The sequence below is a fragment of the Hyaena hyaena genome, unplaced genomic scaffold, assembly GCF_003009895.1.
Source record: "Hyaena hyaena isolate Hyena2069 unplaced genomic scaffold, ASM300989v1 scaffold_725, whole genome shotgun sequence".
NCBI lineage: Eukaryota > Metazoa > Chordata > Mammalia > Carnivora > Hyaenidae > Hyaena > Hyaena hyaena.
Window position 1 is genome coordinate 196,883 of NW_024081355.1, and position 18,818 is coordinate 215,700.

At 44.9% G+C, this 18,818-nt stretch overlaps 1 protein-coding gene across 2 annotated transcripts in view; it reads left to right on the forward strand.

The window, feature by feature from the left end:
* The first annotated feature begins 4,554 nt into the window (after positions 1-4,554).
* Positions 4,555-18,818, forward strand: part of BCL9 (BCL9 transcription coactivator) — an 87,220-nt gene continuing 72,956 nt past the window's right edge. The window contains exon 1 of one of the 2 annotated variants that reach the window (XM_039217872.1): positions 4,555-4,641. The gene's annotated coding sequence lies outside the window, so the exon portion shown is untranslated. The remainder of the gene's footprint in view (positions 4,642-18,818) is intronic. The other variant, XM_039217873.1, reaches the window with a different exon arrangement.

The window sequence follows — 18,818 nt, forward strand, 5'->3', positions numbered from 1 at the left end:
ATGTGTCAGATGCAGGAAAAGGGGAGTGAGGAAGATGAAGCCATTTTATTTTTTTTAATTTTTAACTTTTTTATTTATTACTGAGAGACAGAGAGAGACAGAGCACAAGCAGCGGAGGGGCAGAGAGAGGGAGAGACAAAGAATCTGAACAGGCTTCAGGTTCTGAGCTGTCAGCACAGAGCCCAATGCAGGGCTCGAACCCACAAACCGTGAGATCATGACCTGAGCCAAAGTCTGATGCTTAGCCAACTGAGCCACCCAGGTGCCCCAAAGATTTTATTTTTAAGTCATCTCTACACTCAACTCGAACTCACAACCCTGAGATGAAGAGCTGCAGGCACTACTGACTGAGCCAGCCAGGCACTCCACTCCTTCTTCCTTTAATTCCAGACTTGCCCCAGATACAATTTTGAAACTATTTGCCTTTTTTTTTGGTGTCCTCACCTTCTCATAGTTAATGCCACCATCTCCTGGGGCCCCTTATCTTCTCTTGCTCTGAACAAGCCCCAAATCAGGGCCTTACCCTAGTCTTTCCACTTCACTCTCTAAGCTAACTGGCCATTTGATACAAATTAGGTGTTTGGAGGAAAGTAGCCTAATGAAATAATTCATATTAACATACGAGTGGCTGACTTTCCTTATTCCTTCTAGAACTGTTTTTTTTTTTAAAGATTGTTAATATCACACGGGCATGTGCAATTGTTGGAAATGCTAGCAGTGAAACAAAATACGGTGAAAAATAGCGATTGGGTGGCAGGTGTTTTGGGGGAGATGTGCCATAATTTGGGTAGACCGGCCCAAAGAGAGTCTTCCTTGCTCTATCCTTTTATGCCATGACCCTCTCCGGCACTCATATGTACACACGTACCCAAACACACATCTCTCTCTTTTTTTTAATGTTTTATTTATTTCTAGGAGAGACAGAGAGAGAGAGAGAGAGAGAGAGAGAGAGAGACAGCGTGAGCAGGGGAGGGTCAGAGAGAGAGGGAATCACAGATTGAGAAACAGGCTCCAGGCCCTTAGCTGGCAGTCAGCACAGAGCCCGACGCGGGGCTCAAACCCACGAACCGCGAGATCATGACCTAAGCGAAAGTCGGACGCTTAACCGACTAAGCCACCCAGGCACCCCCTCAAGCACACATCTCATCAGCTACCTTGGCTTTGACCAAGGACACTTACCAGAATGATAGCGTTTTAGTGCTGGAGATGGTGCTGGGGCTGATGGCGTCAGTTCATTTTATAACTGACGAAGCCAAGCTCGGACAGAGATGTGAGCCAGGTTCACATCTCCATGAGTGGTAGAATGGCACTAGAATCAGATCTTGCAGCCAAGAATCCAGGGGATTTTCTACCCGACTCCATTCTTAGCATTTTTAAGTCTCATAAAAGAGAGAAAACTCATGTAGGGACTTTGCTTACTTACCTATTTGGATTTTCTTTTCTTGGCTCTTTGGAATTGGCAGGTGGAAGCCATTGGTGCCGGAGGCAAGATAGTCCGACCTGGTGTTCCCACCAACATGCTCTGCCCCGGACGCTGGGGAGTCCCGGTCCTCTGCCGGATGGGACTGTGGGGGAATTAGAAAACTAGGGCAGTGTGGGGGCCCTGGCATAGGCTTTCTTCTCTGTTAGCCCCTCTTGGAGATGTCCCGTAAATACATTAGCACTGTCACTGCCTCTCTCCTCTCTCGTTGAGCATTTAGATGGTCACCCGAGGAACTGGAAGGGTCTTGCAGGCTCTTCACTACCACCCAGTGCGCAGTGGTGGAGAGCGCGGCCTCTGGAGAGGAGGGCTGCCTGGGGCCCCATCTCAGCCAGCACTTCCTGCCTGGCCGAGCTTGGCACCTTACTGAATCATCGTGTCTCAGCTCCTTCATCCAGAAAATGGGAGCAATAGCAGTTTATACCTCATGGGGTCGTTGCATAGATGGCGGAGCTTAATAAATGTTAGCAGCTGTCATCAGCATCGTTCTCATCAACACTTTGTGGGAGTTTTTAGTTTGCTTTTATTATATTTTTAAGGAAGGGAGGCCTTCCTGGCCTGGGCTGCCTTTCTCCATTGTTGGGCAATCTGTAAACCGTGTAGTCATTAAAGGTTAAGTTGACCCCTTATGCAATTTTTGCCTAGAAGGCCCCATTGTATATAGTGAGTCATCACAGCTTAGAAGTGGATGGTGAGTCAGTAGCCAGTTAAGGGGAGGCCAGAGGGTCCCTTGGCTCAGAGTGAGAGGACCCAAGCCCAGTCCTTTGGTGCAGAAGGAGACAATGCATTTGTACAGCTGAGTGGGGGATGTTATGAAGAACCCGGACTACGCAGGGCAGAGGGCAGAAAGTAGTGGGTAAGTGCTGGGGCTTTGAAATCACACAGACCTGATTTTGGGGTCTGATTTCAGCTCCACTCCTACCTTGCTGTGTGACCTCAGGGAAGTTATTTAACCTCTCTGTGCCTCATTTTTTTAATCATCTGTAAATGGAGATGGTCTTGATAGAAATGCTTTCATAGTATAAATGCTTGGGCACATGCTCACAATTAAATACATACTTGATCAAGAGGAGTTATTATTCTGGGGCGCCTGGGTGGCTCAGTCAGTTAGGCATCTAACTCTTGATCTCAGCTCAGGTCTTGATCTCAGAGTTGTGAGTTCAAGCCCCGCACTGGGCTCCAGACTGGGCATGGAGGCTACTTAAAAAATAATAATAATAAAATAAAGTAGTTGTTATTCTCATGATCACCGTGAATGAGAGTTGGGACAGACAATTCTAGCAGTCAGCCGTAATGGAGAAGCAAACTAAGGGGTAAAGTAACAAGGAACGAGGAGGTGGCTTTGACATGGTGAGTTTTAGGTAGTGACAAGCCATGTAATTGGCATTAGGTATAAAAAGTCATAATTTACTCTTTGTTGCACCCCTACGAAGGAGTGAGTGATGTGTGTTCCTCTAATTTGCATTTTGTAGAAGAAAAACTGAGACTTAGAGTATAAGCCATCTTCTTGTAAGAATACAGTTCTCATTGAGCTCCAGTGAGGAGCTAAGGTTCCCTTCAGACCCCGCGTGCTGAGGGGGTCCCTTCCTGGCCTAGGAGGAGACCACTAAACATATGAATGTCACATAATTGTCCTGTCGTTCTTCTTGATCTCAATTGGCTCTCCTGATTTCATACCATCTGCAAATTTGCACATCCTTTGTGCTCCTTCTTGCTCACATTTTATGCCTTCCTTTGCCATCTCATTTCCCCCACATGTTTCAGTCTCTGGGCTTCCATTTTTCTTCTTCTTTTTTAAATGCAGTCTCTCTCTCTCTCCCCTTCTCTTCTCTCCTTTACACCCCCACCTCCCTCCTCCCTCCTCACCAATCAAATTCCTGCTTGCTTCATGCTATATTCATGATCCTACCTCATCCCCCCCCTCATTCCTCGAAAACAGCTCCCTGAGACACCCCCTCCCCCCCTGCAACTCGCAGCGCCCACCCTCCATACATTCCAGCCGCCTGGCAATCAGTAACTTTAGCATCACACTTCACAGCTCTCAGAGTTTACACTACTTGTTACTACTCTCCTGGCTACTGGTCTCTAGGGTTTCTGCAAGAAAAAAAAAATCCACTTTAAAAATATCCTGGGTACAAGTTGAACCCACAGTTAAAGTTTACTCGCACATTGACACATTTCGTGGTTTTATTTTAACTGGTAGCTCAGGTCTGTGCTTAGTTATACAGCGAAGAAAGCCCAGCCCCTCGGGGCACCGATTTTTGTCCACCATAGAGAAGAAAGGCACCTACACATGCGACAGAGGCCCCAGAGCTGGGTCCACCCACGCCCTCCTGTCCCCACTCCGCCCCCCCCCCCCCCCCCCCCCCCCCCGTCTTGAGCTGATGGGACCTTGATGTTTTGTTTGTGGAGACATTTATTTCCCTCTTCCTGGAGCTCGGGCTGCCCCCCCCCCCGGGTGGGGGGGCGGCTGTGGGCACACGTGTGCGGCCACCGCTGCTCTTCTAAAGGGCTCACCTCTCTTCTGCCATTTTACCAGGACACAGGAGGCTCTCCGGCTCTCCCGCTCCCTCTCTCTTTCTCTCCCTGCCCCCAACTCAGCCGAGGCTTTTTCCTGTCTCTCAACTCCACCAGCGCAGCAACTAGCTGAGCTGCTTGCGAGAGAGAGAGAGAGAGAGAGAGAGAGAGAGAGAGAGAGAGAGTGTGTGTGTGTCTGAGCAGCTAGGCCTAGCCTGCGAGCCTGCCTGTCACTGGAGAGTTTTAGTTTGCATTCAGAAGAAAGGAGGAGGGGAGACAAGGGGGGAGGAGGGAAAGGTGGAGGGGGAGGAGTGGGGGGGGGCGCCCAGAAGGGAGGGAGAATGTCTTGTTTGTGGCTTGTCAGCAATTGCTTGAGACAAGCCTCGGTGTGTGAAAGCTACTTGGCATGAATGCCTGGGCCGTACCAAGTGTCACGGCGGCGAGAGGGGGAGTCAGAAGAAAAACAGATCAGACCAGAGCAGACAATAGGCCCCTAAAGTGTTCCCCCTAAGTTGCTTTGATGTTGTCCTAGTGTCTAGATACCGGGAGGCCAGGGATTGCAGGCAAAGGGTCCTTTTTGTCTTCGTTCACTTTCCCCCCTCAGTTTCTGAAATGATTCTCCAGAATTTCTCCTCGTAAAAAAGGTAAGAGCCCTAACAATTCCTTCTTCGGTGGCAGGCTCGCTCGCCCGCGCCTGGAAGTGGGGGGCTCGTCCCTGCGCTGCTCAGGAGGCGCGCTGGGGTCCTGCCCCGGGAGCTCTGGCCTCGCCCCTGCAAATGTTGCAGGGCGGGGGTTGGCCCCTCTTTCGAGGGAACCCCAGTAACGCGATCTGCGCCTCTGGGTTGGTGGGGGAGAAGGGGTGGATGGAGACGGGCGGGAGGAGGGTGTGAGGGTGGAGGTGTGAGGGGGAAAGAGAGAGAGGAGAGGAGAGGAGAGGAGAGGAGAGGAGAGGAGAGGAGAGGAGAGGAGAGGAGGCTGGAAGAGAGGGAGGGAAGGGCAGAGCCCTGGGGCAGGGCAGCCCCAGCCTGGAGCCCAAGGAGGCCTTGCAGGGCTGGGAGCTGTGCGTTCCCAGGGCTGCGCTGGGCCGGCCGGGCGCCCGCGGAGATCGCTTCGAGCTTTGTGTGTGCGCGAGTGTGCCCGTGGGTCTGCGTGTGCACGCGTGTGCGTGTGTGGACTACCCCCACACCGCCCTGGCGCGCCTCGTGCAGGGGAGGTACCCCGGTCCTTAGCACCCCCCCTATCGCCCCCCCAGCCAGGCAGGCAGGCGAGAAGGCAGAGCAGAACTCTGCTGTAAGACGATCCAGAAACTTTTCCAGTCTCAGGCATTTCTCTGGTGGTAGATGCTGTAACGGCGGAGTTGTGTGGGGGGTGGGGGGCGGCTGGGTGGGGGGCGTGCCTCAGTTTACCCCCAGTGCAATCCAGAGAGCTGAGTGGGGATGCCGCATGTCTGCCTGGGATTTGGCGAAACAGAACAGATCCTTGTGTCTAAAAGGCACGGAGGAATCTACAAGCTAGCAATCCTGCAGAATCACCAAGTAGAAGTGTTCTCCTCCTCCTCCTCCTCCTCCTCCTCCTCCTCCTCATCAAACCATCATTAAAGACACCCTGAGACAAAAAACCAGGGAACACAGATCAAGTGTCTGAGCATTTCTAAGGAAACAAAAAGCCTTTTTCCACCTGTTGGCTTCTGTCCTTTTCTCTTGTGTCTTTTCCGTTAGATTTATTGGCCGATTTGTACAGAGAATGGGGTGGGAGGGGTTGGGTTTTCCCCTTTCCTCCCCCCTTGTACATATTTTTGTAAAAAGAAGGTCAATGTAAGATGCTTGAGAGAGAAAATGTGCCTCCTGTTAGAGTAGTTTCTTCAAGACCTTGTGTGTTCGGGGCTGGAAGGGCTTCCAGACACATCTGTAAACTCTGCTTCAGAGGTTCAGGATTTTTATTGTGGCTTTTAGAGATTAAATGAGATTTATTTACAATTGCTGTTTATCAGAGAGTAAATACCTTACTGTGTGTGTGAGGGTAAGAATGTGAACGCTGTTTACTCACTGGCGGTTTTGTGGATAAAACCTTTTGCTTTTGAAAGTGACATCCTGAGAGAAGGGAAGAGAAGGCTAAAATCAGTGCCTACTACTCATCTTTAAAAAATTTTTTAAGGAAAAAAATGTCTGCTTATTTTCTTGAACTGTGGGTTCCCTTTCTTTTCTCACACGGAGATCGCTTCAAGGCTCTCGGTTGAATTCCCTGGGGGAATTTCGCTTTCTTACCTAATTCTAGGCTTTCTGTGACTCTGCTAGTTGTCCAAAAAAATCTGTGAAAGTCTGGGAGGCCATGCCTCCTTCCATTCTAACTGCAAATGTTTATCAGACTGACTCCCTGTGATAGCTACAGATGGAAGCAAAAGGCCAGCCCTGGTTCGGAATAGTTATGTGTTGCCCTTGGAGGCCTGGAGAACCTGACTTCTGGGGGGTAAGAAGGGACGAAAGAGAGATATTATTGGCCCAGATCGGGCAAGAAGCACCCTCCACATGCCCATGTAATGTTTCACTGGAATGGAACTGAACTTCATATTTTAAAACTTAATTCTTCTCTACCTCGTAAGCAGGAGGCCTTACCATGGTTTGTTTCCGGCAAGATTTCAGGTTCCGGACATTTTCTGCAAATGTTAGAATTTCAGAACTTCCAGGGAAAAGAAAGGTCATTCATCAAGTCTTAAATGAGAGCACCGAAGCCCTGGAAAGATCAGCGGTGATCTGAGGGGCTCGACGAAGCTGCCGGAGCATCCGGACCACACCCTGGGGGTCCCTAGTGCGGTGGGGTTATGCTGGATCTTGTACGGCCCAGCCCTTGGGTCTGCCAAGAAGGTTGACCCCTTGTGGCTTCTGCTTGCTGTGCTGGGTGTGAGCAGTACACTCAGCTCCGTTCAAGGCACACGGGGCAGACGTGGTGACCCCATGTGACAGTATGAGTTCGTAGGAATTCACTTGTTCGTTGAAGTAACATGTGAGAGGCATTTCCTGGGCACCCGGCACCTTGCTGGGCACTGAGGACATAGGAAAGGACAAGACGCATGTGTCCTTGCTCTCAGGGAGCTCGTGGTCCCGGTGGTGTAATCAACATTCACCACCTAGTTAAATTAGTAATTATAATATTGCTAATTTATACCGAATGGCGTGCAGAAACGTTCACAGGGCAGAGCATAAAGGTGCAGAAGTAATTGCCCTAGATTTGTAACTAGACTTAAGCTAGCTGTCCTTTCTTCTTGGCTGGGTTCTCGGCCCGGTCGACTCCTGTCTCACTGGAGGCATTCCTACTCACACGCAGAGTCCAGTGTTTCCAGTAAAAGTCCCTCCCCGCACCTGCCCAACAATGCAACAGAGACAAATACTATCTATTAACCCCATACACTTGTACTGTTAAATACCTTCATGCTCGTTGTGAGTTGGCCTCTGTATCGGTCATTATCTGGGCGATTCACGTTAGCTGTGGCCTCTGCACACTCGTAACCTCTAATGGGCGTTGGGAGAGACATGTGGCTGGTGAGCCTCTGGTCTCATTTCACTTATTCCGTGCTTACTCTAGTTGACGCTAACTAAACACTTAGCTGCGGAAACTCCGCCATTAGCACTGTTCTCTCAAAATTCCAAAGACAATAGTGTAATGAAAACAGGGACGCGTATCTATAAAGGGCGAAATATTTCAAAGCCTCTTCATCGTACCATCGTCCCATTTGGGGTGGGTTATTGAAATCTCACTGGTTTGATCTCCCAGAGCAGGAGAATCTCCCGTCCCCATTTTGGTCTTGCTTGGAGAGAACGTATGTTGAAATGCCAGTCATTTCCATGCAGGCAGATTTGCGTTCACACTTGTATCCCCATTTTCTACATCATGTGTTTCTCTAGTACTCAGAGGAGTGTTGTCAATCCATCTACTTTTTTCCCCCTAGGCTAATTTAGTATTTTAAAGGGAAGACAGACATGCCCACCCACACATAAATCATAGGTTTGGTGCCTCTACTTTGAGCACCTACACAGGTCGTGTGGTTAAGTCGTGTGATGAGTCATTTCCATGCTCCCAAGGTTGTTACGCGTGAAGTATCAGCCCACACTGTGGCGACAGCCCTATCCGGAGCTTGCTATCGTCATCTGCATTTGGCACCTGTGGCCATTGCCTCCTCCCGTGGGCTGTACGGCTTCATTTGCAAGTATTTGATCACTTCCGACACACTCTGCCCGCCCCCCAATGTGTTACTCACTGGGGCCCTTCCTCTCCAGGCTTTGGAAGAGGAATCCAAAGAGAGGAGTGATTCGAGTGGGGAGCTAAGATGTGGGTCGAACGAGGATCTGATTGAGAGAAAAATTTAACAGAACTGGAAAGCCAGACAACAGTGATCAGGTCATCCTTAACTCTGGGGGAATAAAAATGAAGACTGATGACATTTAAAAAGTTCATTGTTTGCGCACTGTGTGTAAATAAAAGTCCCACTGAAGGTAAAACCATCACTACGTGCAGGACGTTCCCCAAACTCCTTGGTTACAAATGCCGGTTTTGCACGTAACTTTAGTGAAGAGAATTGTGTGTGTGTGTGTGTGTGTGTGTGATTCCCCCCAAGAGAAATAAGGTGTGAAATGGAAATTTTCTCCATTTCTTGTAAGCCTTGACATTTTAATGCACTTTAAAATATCTGCTCGGCCCTCTCTTATAATAGCCTTATGAATTAAGTAGTATCGTTATCCTTCTGTTATAGTTGAGTAAGGTTATGTGACTCACCCAAGGACTCACAAGAAAACAAGGGGCACAGTGACCAGCTGATTAAATTTCCGTTAGGCCAAATCCCTTCAAGAGCTGAGAAGCAAAGAAGTGAGGCAGTCACCATTGATATTCCAGACAAATTTACTCCTTTCTTTAAAGGCTTAAGATTTAGAGTGTTCTGGCTTCTGGGTGGCTCAGTCAATTAAGCACCCGACTTCCGCTCAGGTCATGATCTTGCAGGTTCGTGGGTTGGAGCCCCGTGTTGGGCTCTGTGCTGACAGCTTGGACCCTGGAGCCTGCTTCGGATTCTGTGCCTCCCTCTCTATCTGCTCCTCCCCCACTCATCTTCTGTCTCTGTCTCTCAAAAATAAATAAATGTTAAAAAAAGAAAAAATAAATAAGATTTAGAGTGTTGATCAAAAAAGAAGGGGCCCCAATTCTAATTTCATCTTTACATGGTTTTTACAAGTGCATTGGACCAGGTTCTGGTTCTGGTTTTTTGCCATTCTGTGACCCAGGACTCCCCATTCTGTGCCTCTGAACCTCTTTGAGAACGAGGGGCTGGGCTGCATCGTATCTAAGTTTCCTTCCTGTCGTTCCCTATTTCTCTAATTCTGTGAAGAGAATGTTCCATGGACCTGGTCTTTTGGTCACCTTATACAAAGCCCAGTTGAAGAACTGTGATCCCCAGAGGGGAGATGGGAGTTTTGTGGATATATGGGATTCATTGCTGCACATCCAAACCACGTGGACGTTTTGAAGTGAAAAGCACAATAAGCAAAAGTGGGATTTTAATTTATGGATTTGAAGAGAATTGGCCAGTCAGCATGCAGGCACATGTGCAAGGAGACTAAAGAACCATTTTCAAAAGAATAGGCTGTTTTGAATGCACATCTTCCTGTATAATAAGTATGAATTGAAAATGGACGGGCCCCGGGTACGCCTCTTAGCTTCGCCATGCTTACTGCTCATCCTCTCAGAAATCGTGCCGTTCCGTTTCGCACTGTGCTTGCATACCGTTTCGAGGGTGCAGGGGACCAGTTTAAGCAGCGGTAGTGCTGACGATACGTGCTACGTGTTAAACACTGTGCTTTGGGGGATGACAGGGCTACTGACCATCTTTATGATCAGCAGCTCCTGAAGGATATTGCTGAAGACTTGCTGATATGATGTGTGTGAGAGAGATGTATATGGAATATACCTTTAGGATGTGAGTGATGAACTGCCCCTGAAATGTGGCCAAGAGAGAGACAGACAGGGTAGAGAGCAAATGATGTTTTTATTAATCATGTTTTGTGTGAGTGATTCCCAGCACTATTTGCTCGAAACTGGTTCAATCTTTGAAAAGATATAATTTAAAATTTTCACGTGGTCACTCTTAATGCAGTTTTTAGAATCCAGGGTAAGAAGTTCTACCATGTTTTAGGAATATCATCTTACACGTAGCAAGACTAGTTCAAGGCTGCTTTGAGGATTAGTAAACCACTGTCTCTTTGAGTTGGTCTTATTTCTGTCTGCAAAAAAAGAAAAAAGTACGTAAGAATGAGTTACTTTATAACCGGGGAAGGGAATTTGGAAGACCATATTTAATAATATTTTGACTTACACTATTCCTTTATTTTTGGTTGCTTAAAATTCCATAAGAATATGTTCTATATATTCTGGGCTGTAGCTCCTTTAAAGTTTGGGACTGTCTTTAATTTTTGTGCCCCTACTTCCTAGCACAGGGTGAAACAGCAGGTGGTCAATAGTCGTTGTCAAGTGAACTAAATAGGGGTCCTGGTTGGTTCAATCGGTGACTCTTGATCTCAGCTCAAGTCTTGATCTCAGGGTTGTGAGTTCAAGCCCTGTACTGGGCTCTGTGCTGGGCATGAAGCCTACTTAAGGAAGGAAGGAAGGAAGGAAGGAAGGAAGGAAGGAAGGAAGGAAGGAAGGAAGGAAAGAAAGAAAGAAAGAGAGAGAGAGAGAGAGAGAGAGAAAGAAAGAAAGAAAGAAAGAGAGAGAGAGAANAGAGAGAGAGAGAGAGAGAGAGAGAAAGAAAGAAAGAAAGAAAGAGAGAGAGAGAAAGAAACAAAGAAAGAAAGAAAGAGAAATTTAACTAAATACAAAAAGACTGACAGGTAAAAATCTTAAATTATACAGTCTTATGTCCCACGTTAAAAAAAGAAAATTTCTTATATTAGGCTATTCACCCTTCTCCCCCTTTGCAAAGAGTAGACTATACATTCATAGCAAAGTATTTTATGTATCCCTGAATCTTTCCCCTTCTTGTGCTCAGCTTTTCTCAGCTAAAGCTTGTTCGTTGTGTTTCTCATTGGCTCGTGCATCTAAGAGTTTACTTTTTATGTCAAAGGGTCATAGGCGATAAGTGAGTGGTGCAGTCTGTATTGACATTTAGGTAGTAGCTGAACAGGAGAAGTTTCTTCTATCTCAGAAACAGGGAAAATAAAGAGATCTTTGAGGAAGTCTGGACAATCAGAGGGTAGTAAAGGTGAATGCCTGACTTCCAGGAATCTGCAGCTGAGACTCACCTGAAACAAAGAAGGGAACAATACAACTTAACCTTCACTTTCTAAAAAAGGTTTTAAGTGCTGAACCCTCAAGAAAAGGCCTTCTGGTTGCAAAGAACTGACTCATAGAATTTTCCTTAAGGAAGGGGGCTTTCACTGGGAGGATGCTCACAGATGGAAGCTGAAACCAGAACTGAAGTCTTTCAGGACCCGAGGCAGCTCCAAGGGCAACCTCTTTTTTTTATATCAATTTCGTCTTCTCACTGTGTGTCTTCCAGCTTTATTCCGTCTTCCAGCTTTATTCCGTCTTCCAGCTTTATTCGGGGTAACCTCTCTCCAGTTCATAGCTTCTGCTCACAATTAGTGTTGCTTCTTTGACTTGCCAAGACCGTCATGTCCAGAAGTCTGTCTTCTCTACCATATTTCTTTTGTTTCTTCTTCCTCATGTCTTTTTCTCTTACATTCTTTCATTGTAATTTTCCCTGATAATTGCTTCATTCTCTCAGATTTTCCTAATTCATATACCCAAGAGAGAATCTACTAACCCAACTCATCTTTTCCTTGCCTTCTTGTAAGTCCCTAACCAGACTTGCCCAAGGGTCAGCCAAACCTCTAGACCAGGGTGCCGTGGTAAAGAGAAGTGAGTGGGTGCTACATGTAAAACTGGATGGTCTTTTAGTAGGAATTCTGGAAGGGCCATCTTCCCTTCCCATGTAGGTAGCAACTAATGTATTTGACATATCTAATATAAGTCCCTTATGGAAATATAAGAAATTAAGGGTAATCAGATTATTAAAAATTAAAATGTTTCATGGTTGACGGTTAGTATAACAGAGATAAGACTGTGGGAACAAATAGCAAATTTATAATCAGGAAAGAAATTAGGAGAGGGAAATGTATTAGAGGTAGTTCTTAGATGAGTGACATCATTTCACACATTTATTAAAAAGCTGGAGTGTGTGAACAGTGAAAGTGAGAATAGATTGTCTCAGATCCCAGAGGCTGGTTTAAAAAGCAAGCATAATATAGGCCACCTGTGTTAAGCGTCCAACTTTGGCTCAGGTCATGATCTCATGGCTTGTGGGTTCGAGCCCCGCATCGGGCTCTGTGCAGATAGCTCAGAGCCTGGAGCCTGCTTTGGATTCTGTGTCTCCCTCTGTCTCTACCCCCCCTCCCCCGGCTTGTGCTCTGTCCTTTTCTCCCTCAAAAATGAATAAACATTAAAATTAGGAAATAATAAAAAGCAAGCATAATCCTGAAACTGGGGACTAGGATGGAGATAAATAGGAATACTAAGCCTCTTAGGGAGTTTCTGCCAATACTTACTGCGTGTATTTTCTTTCTCTGCTTCCCATTCTGTTCTTGATCCCTCTTACTTTAGCTCTTGGAACAATCCATCATGAACTAGTGATGTGACCTTGGGCTGGTTATTTATTCTCTCTGAAACTCAATTTACTCATCTGTAAAATAGGGATAATGATTATTATCTCAATAGCTTATTATAAGAATTAAGTTAGATGGCATAATATATTTAAAGTGACTGGTACACATTACCTAGGATACAATAGGTGCTCAGTCCATTGTAACAATTATTCTAGCACACAGGAAGGAAGGAAACATTGACTCAATGTGTTGGGTAAAATTTTGCTTGTTATATATCATTTATAAGAATCCTGAAGGGTTTATATTATTATTTCTACTTTATGAATATTTTAATAATTAATTGAGTATTTGTTACAGTGCAAAGCACTGACTTGAGCCCTTTGTTGTCTTGTCTTATTTAAACCAAGTTAGGGGCTACTTATGTTTCATGTCATAGTTGAGGAAATTGAGGTCTAGAGAGTTTCACTTGCTCAAAGCCATACAGCCAGTAAGTGACAATCAGAGCTTATGTGTAAGTCTGTCTGAACTCAAGTCCATCTGACTCCAATGTTTTCCAAAGTCATGTAGTGGGTGAATGTGAATGTGATGGAATCAAGATTCCAGTTTTGTTTAGGGCAGCCCTTTTGGAGTTCACTACCAGAGGCACACACTGATTGAATGACAGATCGTGGTAGACACACACACACATACTTATGCTGCGTCTGAGTCGGAGTACCATGACTAGACAGACAAGGGCAAATTTTGGAAAGGGTACAAAGGAAAAAAAATTTAATAATTAAAATATGTCAAAATAGGGTCTCCCAGACCCTGAAGAAATGATTTAACAAACATGTGTTGAACGTCTACTGTGTGTCAGGCAATGAAAAATGAACTTGGCGTTGTGGGAATGCAAGGCAAGTAAGTCTGAATCCCTCCCTTTAAGGTACTTTCATTCTGGTGGAAAGAGATAGATGCTCGCACAACTAATAAAGTCTGTAGCAATGGATCAAGGAACTGTGGGAGTCAAGGGAGATAACAGTTTGGTGGGTGAAGGAAATGGTGATAGAAGGAACCAGGGGAGGCTTCATGCAGTAGACAACATTTGCAGGGGTCTTGAGGGAACAAATACAGAAGGACAAGAAGCCTTCTATAGTTTCCTTTTGCTTGATACCAATGGTTTTACAAACGGGGGTACAAAGTAACTACTGCAGTAATATATCGACAGTTAATAGTGTTTTCAAAGATTAGGTTCTCTGACTGAATATGGAGAAACAGCTACTCTTATTAATCATAAGAATATATTTGCATTTTCCTGGTGTTTCTCTTGAAAGGACCAGAAAATGGAATCCTGTTTTTTATGCATTCTAGGTTGAGGATCTATAGTTGTCCAGCAATCCAACAAGAAACTACAAATCCCTCAAGTGGCCAAAGGTACACCAGTGTCAGCTTTCAGCTGTACGGTGAGGTGTTACAAGTACTAAGTTACTGCAAGGGGGTCATCTATCCTTTTAAATTTCGATATCTTTTTAAATTTAGCCCGTGGTTGGGAGTTCCCAATTTTTCTTGCGTACTATACCAGGTTTTCTGAAAACAAAACCAAAACCAAAACAAAACAAACAAACAAAAAAGAAACCAGAAAAACAGTCTCAATTTAAAACATTTTGCCTTCTCTGCGTAAATATATTCATGACTGATAATCCATGTGTTCTGATTGTAATTTAAAGTTGTCAATTAAATTGAGTTTCCATGGCTTAATCCTGTTTAAAGAGGCCTGTAGACATCTTCTGTTCATGGATTTTTGTCCCTTGTTTTCATTTGGTTCTTTGCTCAGGTCTCTTTTTCCCCCCGATCTCTGTTAATGGACATTATGCTTGTCCTTCCTAGAGCCTGAGGACTCCCTCCATCCCCAGAGTGTTCGTGTTACCTGGTTCTTTTCTTGAGGTGACCATAAGAGCTATACGTGCTCACTATCACAAATCCCTTAATAGGTGATAAACATGAGAATGGGGTTTTCGGTTTCGTTCATCTGCAGATCCCTCTAAACACCCCACATGGTCGCGGCCTTACAAGTAGCTGGTGCTCAGAGATGTTAACTGACCTGAACTGAACTGAGTTCTGGGTTTTGTCAGACTGGTTTTTTTTTTAAGTTTATTTGTTTATCTTGAGAGACACAGAGATAGTGTGAAGGAGGGAGGGGCGGAGAGCGCGGGAGAGAGAGAATCCCAAGCAGACTCCACGCAGCCAGCGCAGAGCCCACGCAGGGCTCGAATTCATGAACCCTGAGATCGTGAGCTGAAGTGAAACCAAGAGTCGGACGCTTCACCAGCTGAGCCACCCTGGCGCCCCATGTCGGGCTGGCTTTGGGTATGGTAACATTGAGGTCTGACTTCCAGTTCCCTCTTGGAAAAGAAACGTTGCTTTAAAAAGAAAGCCTTTAAACTGATTTTAGGATGAAAGAAACCATGTTGTATAAACAGTACTTGTAATTATTATTAATACACATCATTAAAATAGCATGAACTCGTAGAATCCCTTCCATGCTTGCTTTTGCTGGCAGAATGGGCTGCCCTGACGAACTAACTGGTCTTTTCCATCTGTAATATCTAAGATTCTTTGAAATTTAATGTAGACAAGTGCGAGCTAATGTACATTGGAAGGAACAATTGAAACAGCTCATACTCACTGATGGGCTCTGAATTACTCTGCTTGTAAGTGCTCAGGAAAAAGATCTCGGATTCATTGTGGATCACTCAATGGAGACATCTGCTTACTGTGCAGAGGCAGCCGGAAGAATGAATGAGATATAATAGGCTGTATTAACTTTGAGAATGGGATAAAGAATGATGCAGAAAATAATATAGTGCACATAATTTGGCATTGACTATTTCTGTAATTGCAATACAACGTTTTAATGACATACATTGATGTTATGACTTCACCTTAAAATCAGAATTTGGCATTGGGTCCTTTCATTTCAAAGAAAACAAAGCAGAAATACAAAAGACCTAGAGAAAAACAACAGACTATCTCCAAGACATGCAAAGGATTTGCCCATAATGAGAAACTGAAGAGACAAGGACATTTTAATTTGGATTAAGGGGAGGGCGGTGACATTGCAGAAATTTATTTAAAATTAATGAAAGTTTCAGAAAATTGCTCCAGCTAGCTTCAGATTATCCTTGGTAATGGAGGTCAGAGATAGGCAGGATAATTGAAATCCCTGATAATCTCCAACCCTCATTTTAGCTATTAGTCACAGCCTCCTGTCCTTTGAAAAGTTTTAACAAATGAACAAATACGGGACATTGCAGTCCCCGGTGTGTGAACTCAACATCCGACAAGAAAGGCAGCCAGGGTGTTGGGAAGCTCACAGAGTTTGTAACCAGGTGACCAGAGTTCTAATCCATATTCTGTGTTTATCATCCGTCCAACCTTGAGTGATATGCTTGGCTTCTATGAGACCCAGTTCCCTCGTCTGTAAGATGGAGATAATAGGAATACTTACTTTGCACGCCTGTTGGGAGAACCAAATGAGTCCATTGAAAGTGGTGGGTGAGCCTTGATGTTTAGTATTGAGTACTGGTTGTTAAGAGTACCTGTTTTCCCATTTGGCTTGCCGGTCTCAGGGGCAGACATGGCTCCTGGCCCCTGGGAGCTTACATCACACCTTCCTTTCTCCTAAACTTTCTACAGCTTATGCTTGTGGCAGGAGGTTTTAGAAGGGCTGTGCCACATTTCTCTAATCTCCAGGATCACCACAGATTTTCTTACTCCCTTGCTCCCAGAAAGTCTTAAGATAATTTTGCAATGTTTTTGTTAATGCGTGATTATCTAAAGGTCATCTCCTGTAATTTTCACAACAGTCCATTGAGGTGCAGACCACAGTTGTCTTCATCTTACAGATACAGACACGGAGGCACACACAACTTGCTTAAGGACACGTAGTAATGGCTGAACAGAGTCAGACCTGCGTTGTTTTGCCTTTGGGTTGATGGACAAAGTCTAGAAAACTGACTTATGTGACTATGCTGACTCCTCTCCTGGTAGGTGACTGGCTTACTTATTTCCTTATAAACTCCTACTCTCTCCTTTGGCACACACATCAGGACTCACATCCTCCATGGAGCCTGTCCTGAGCCCTCTCTTCCCCAGAAGTCATCTTGTCTGCCTGAGCACCCCATATTGTAGCTTTAAACATACTATTATGTTAACAGTGGAAACTCTTGTACCCTATGCAGTTAATAGTTGGTGATTTAGTTGAAGAAGTTAGTTAAAGCAGGAATCCTACAAAATGATGGAATCACTCCTTAAGCTTTTATTTCAACTTAAAACATCCCTCAAGTTTTTGATGTAGGGCCAAGGCCTCGCTTGTCTTTTGAGTTTCAAGCTTCCCATTAGAGCTCTGTGTCCTATTTCTCATATAAACCACACCTCTGAGGCTTTTGCAATCATTTTGTCTTGGTTTCCTTTAAAGTGGAGCAAGATCTTAAAGCCATCCTGTGAAGCAATCAGATTTTTCCAGATTTTTTACAGGTGGCTCTCCCACGCGTGCACCGACAGCATGTGTTTTTAGTAATTCGTCTTTCCTGTGGCTTTCCCAGCCATTCACCTGAGATCTTGTAGAAACAAATTCTCTCTTTTTTAGTCATATTCCTTACGTTAAGTAAGTCTAATTAAATCAGGTAATGACAGTGATGGGAAGAATGAGCGTTAAGTAGGCTTGGGTACAAACACCCCAACTTCTGGTGGGCACATAACTCCCACCGTGGGAATATCAGAGGGCAGACATCTCAGAGGACCCCACCACTGACTGTAATCATCCCACCTTGTGGGCCTATGTCTGTACATTTACAGAGGGAGTGGAGGCCATAGATTAATCAGTGAAGAGTCAGTCATTTAAGAGAGCCCCTGCTCAGTGTGGCTTCTGTTCTATGTCCTGCTTGAAAGATAAATGCTTTGAAGGTCTAGCATTTATCTTTCTAGTTAGTCCCAGAATGAGGATAGTATGAGTATATAGTGATGAGTATATAGCAAGCCCTCAATAAGCATCAGCTGACTCACCAACCAGCCATACCAATAGAAACAAAACATAACTTTGCCACTCTTCATCTTCTGCTGGGAGTATTAAGCAGTGATCAACTGTCCAGAAATTGGTTTAGGGAGAGAGAGGAAGAGCCAGCGAGTGAATTTCAAATATTAACGGACGATAAGATGTTGTGTACCATTAAACAGTTAATGTAAAGCAGCCATAAAGAATTGGATTTTTTTTTAGGGGCGCCTGGGTGGCTAAGTTGGTTAAATGTCCAACTCTTGATCTCAGCTCAGGTGTCGATCTCAGGGTTTTGAGGTCAAGCCCTGTGCTGGGCTCCACCCTGGGTGTGAAGCCTATTTAAAAAAAGAAAAAAAGGAACAAAAGAAAGAAAAAAGAAAAAAAATTGGATTTGGTGTAATATGTAATTAACCTGTGTAACTCTAACACAAAATAACATTGAGACAAGCATGCTTGATAACATTTTATAAAGACAAGATATGTTCTTATGTGAGGAAAAATCCACACTTAAAACCACAGTATCTGACTACAAAGAGCCTCTCTGGTGATTATGTTCAGGGCCAGCCAGGTCATGAAAAAATTTCCCTTACTCATATATCATTGGAGCATGGAGTTTATTATATGCTTCTTGTGACAAAGTAAAGCATCTTGAATTGAGCACCAGAAGAGGAAAGGAGTCAAATGTGAAGGATATTAAACTTGACAGACATTCTGTGGTAGGTGATTGGTTTGGAAGATGGTGGTAGACTGCTGGTGAAGGCAAGGATATCCTTTTTCCTAAGATAAAGTAGGCAGAACATTTAGCCTTGTGCTCAATAAATGCTGAACCAAAATATATTCAGTAAACAAAGTTGGAAAATTATAGACGGTTTACATGACCACAGGAAATGGGATGATAAAGAATATACATATACAGGGGCGCCTGGGTGGCTTAGTCGGTTAAGCGTCCGACTTTCTCTTAGGTCATGATCTCGCGGTTCGTGGGTTCGGGCCCCGCGTCGGGCTCTGTGCTGACTGCCAGCTCAGAGCCTGGAGCCTGTTTCAGTCTGTGACTCCCTCTCTCTCTGACCCTCCCCTGCTCACACTGTCTCTCTCTCTCTCTCTCTCTCCTAGAAATAAATAAAAACATTAAAAATTTTTTTTAAAAAAA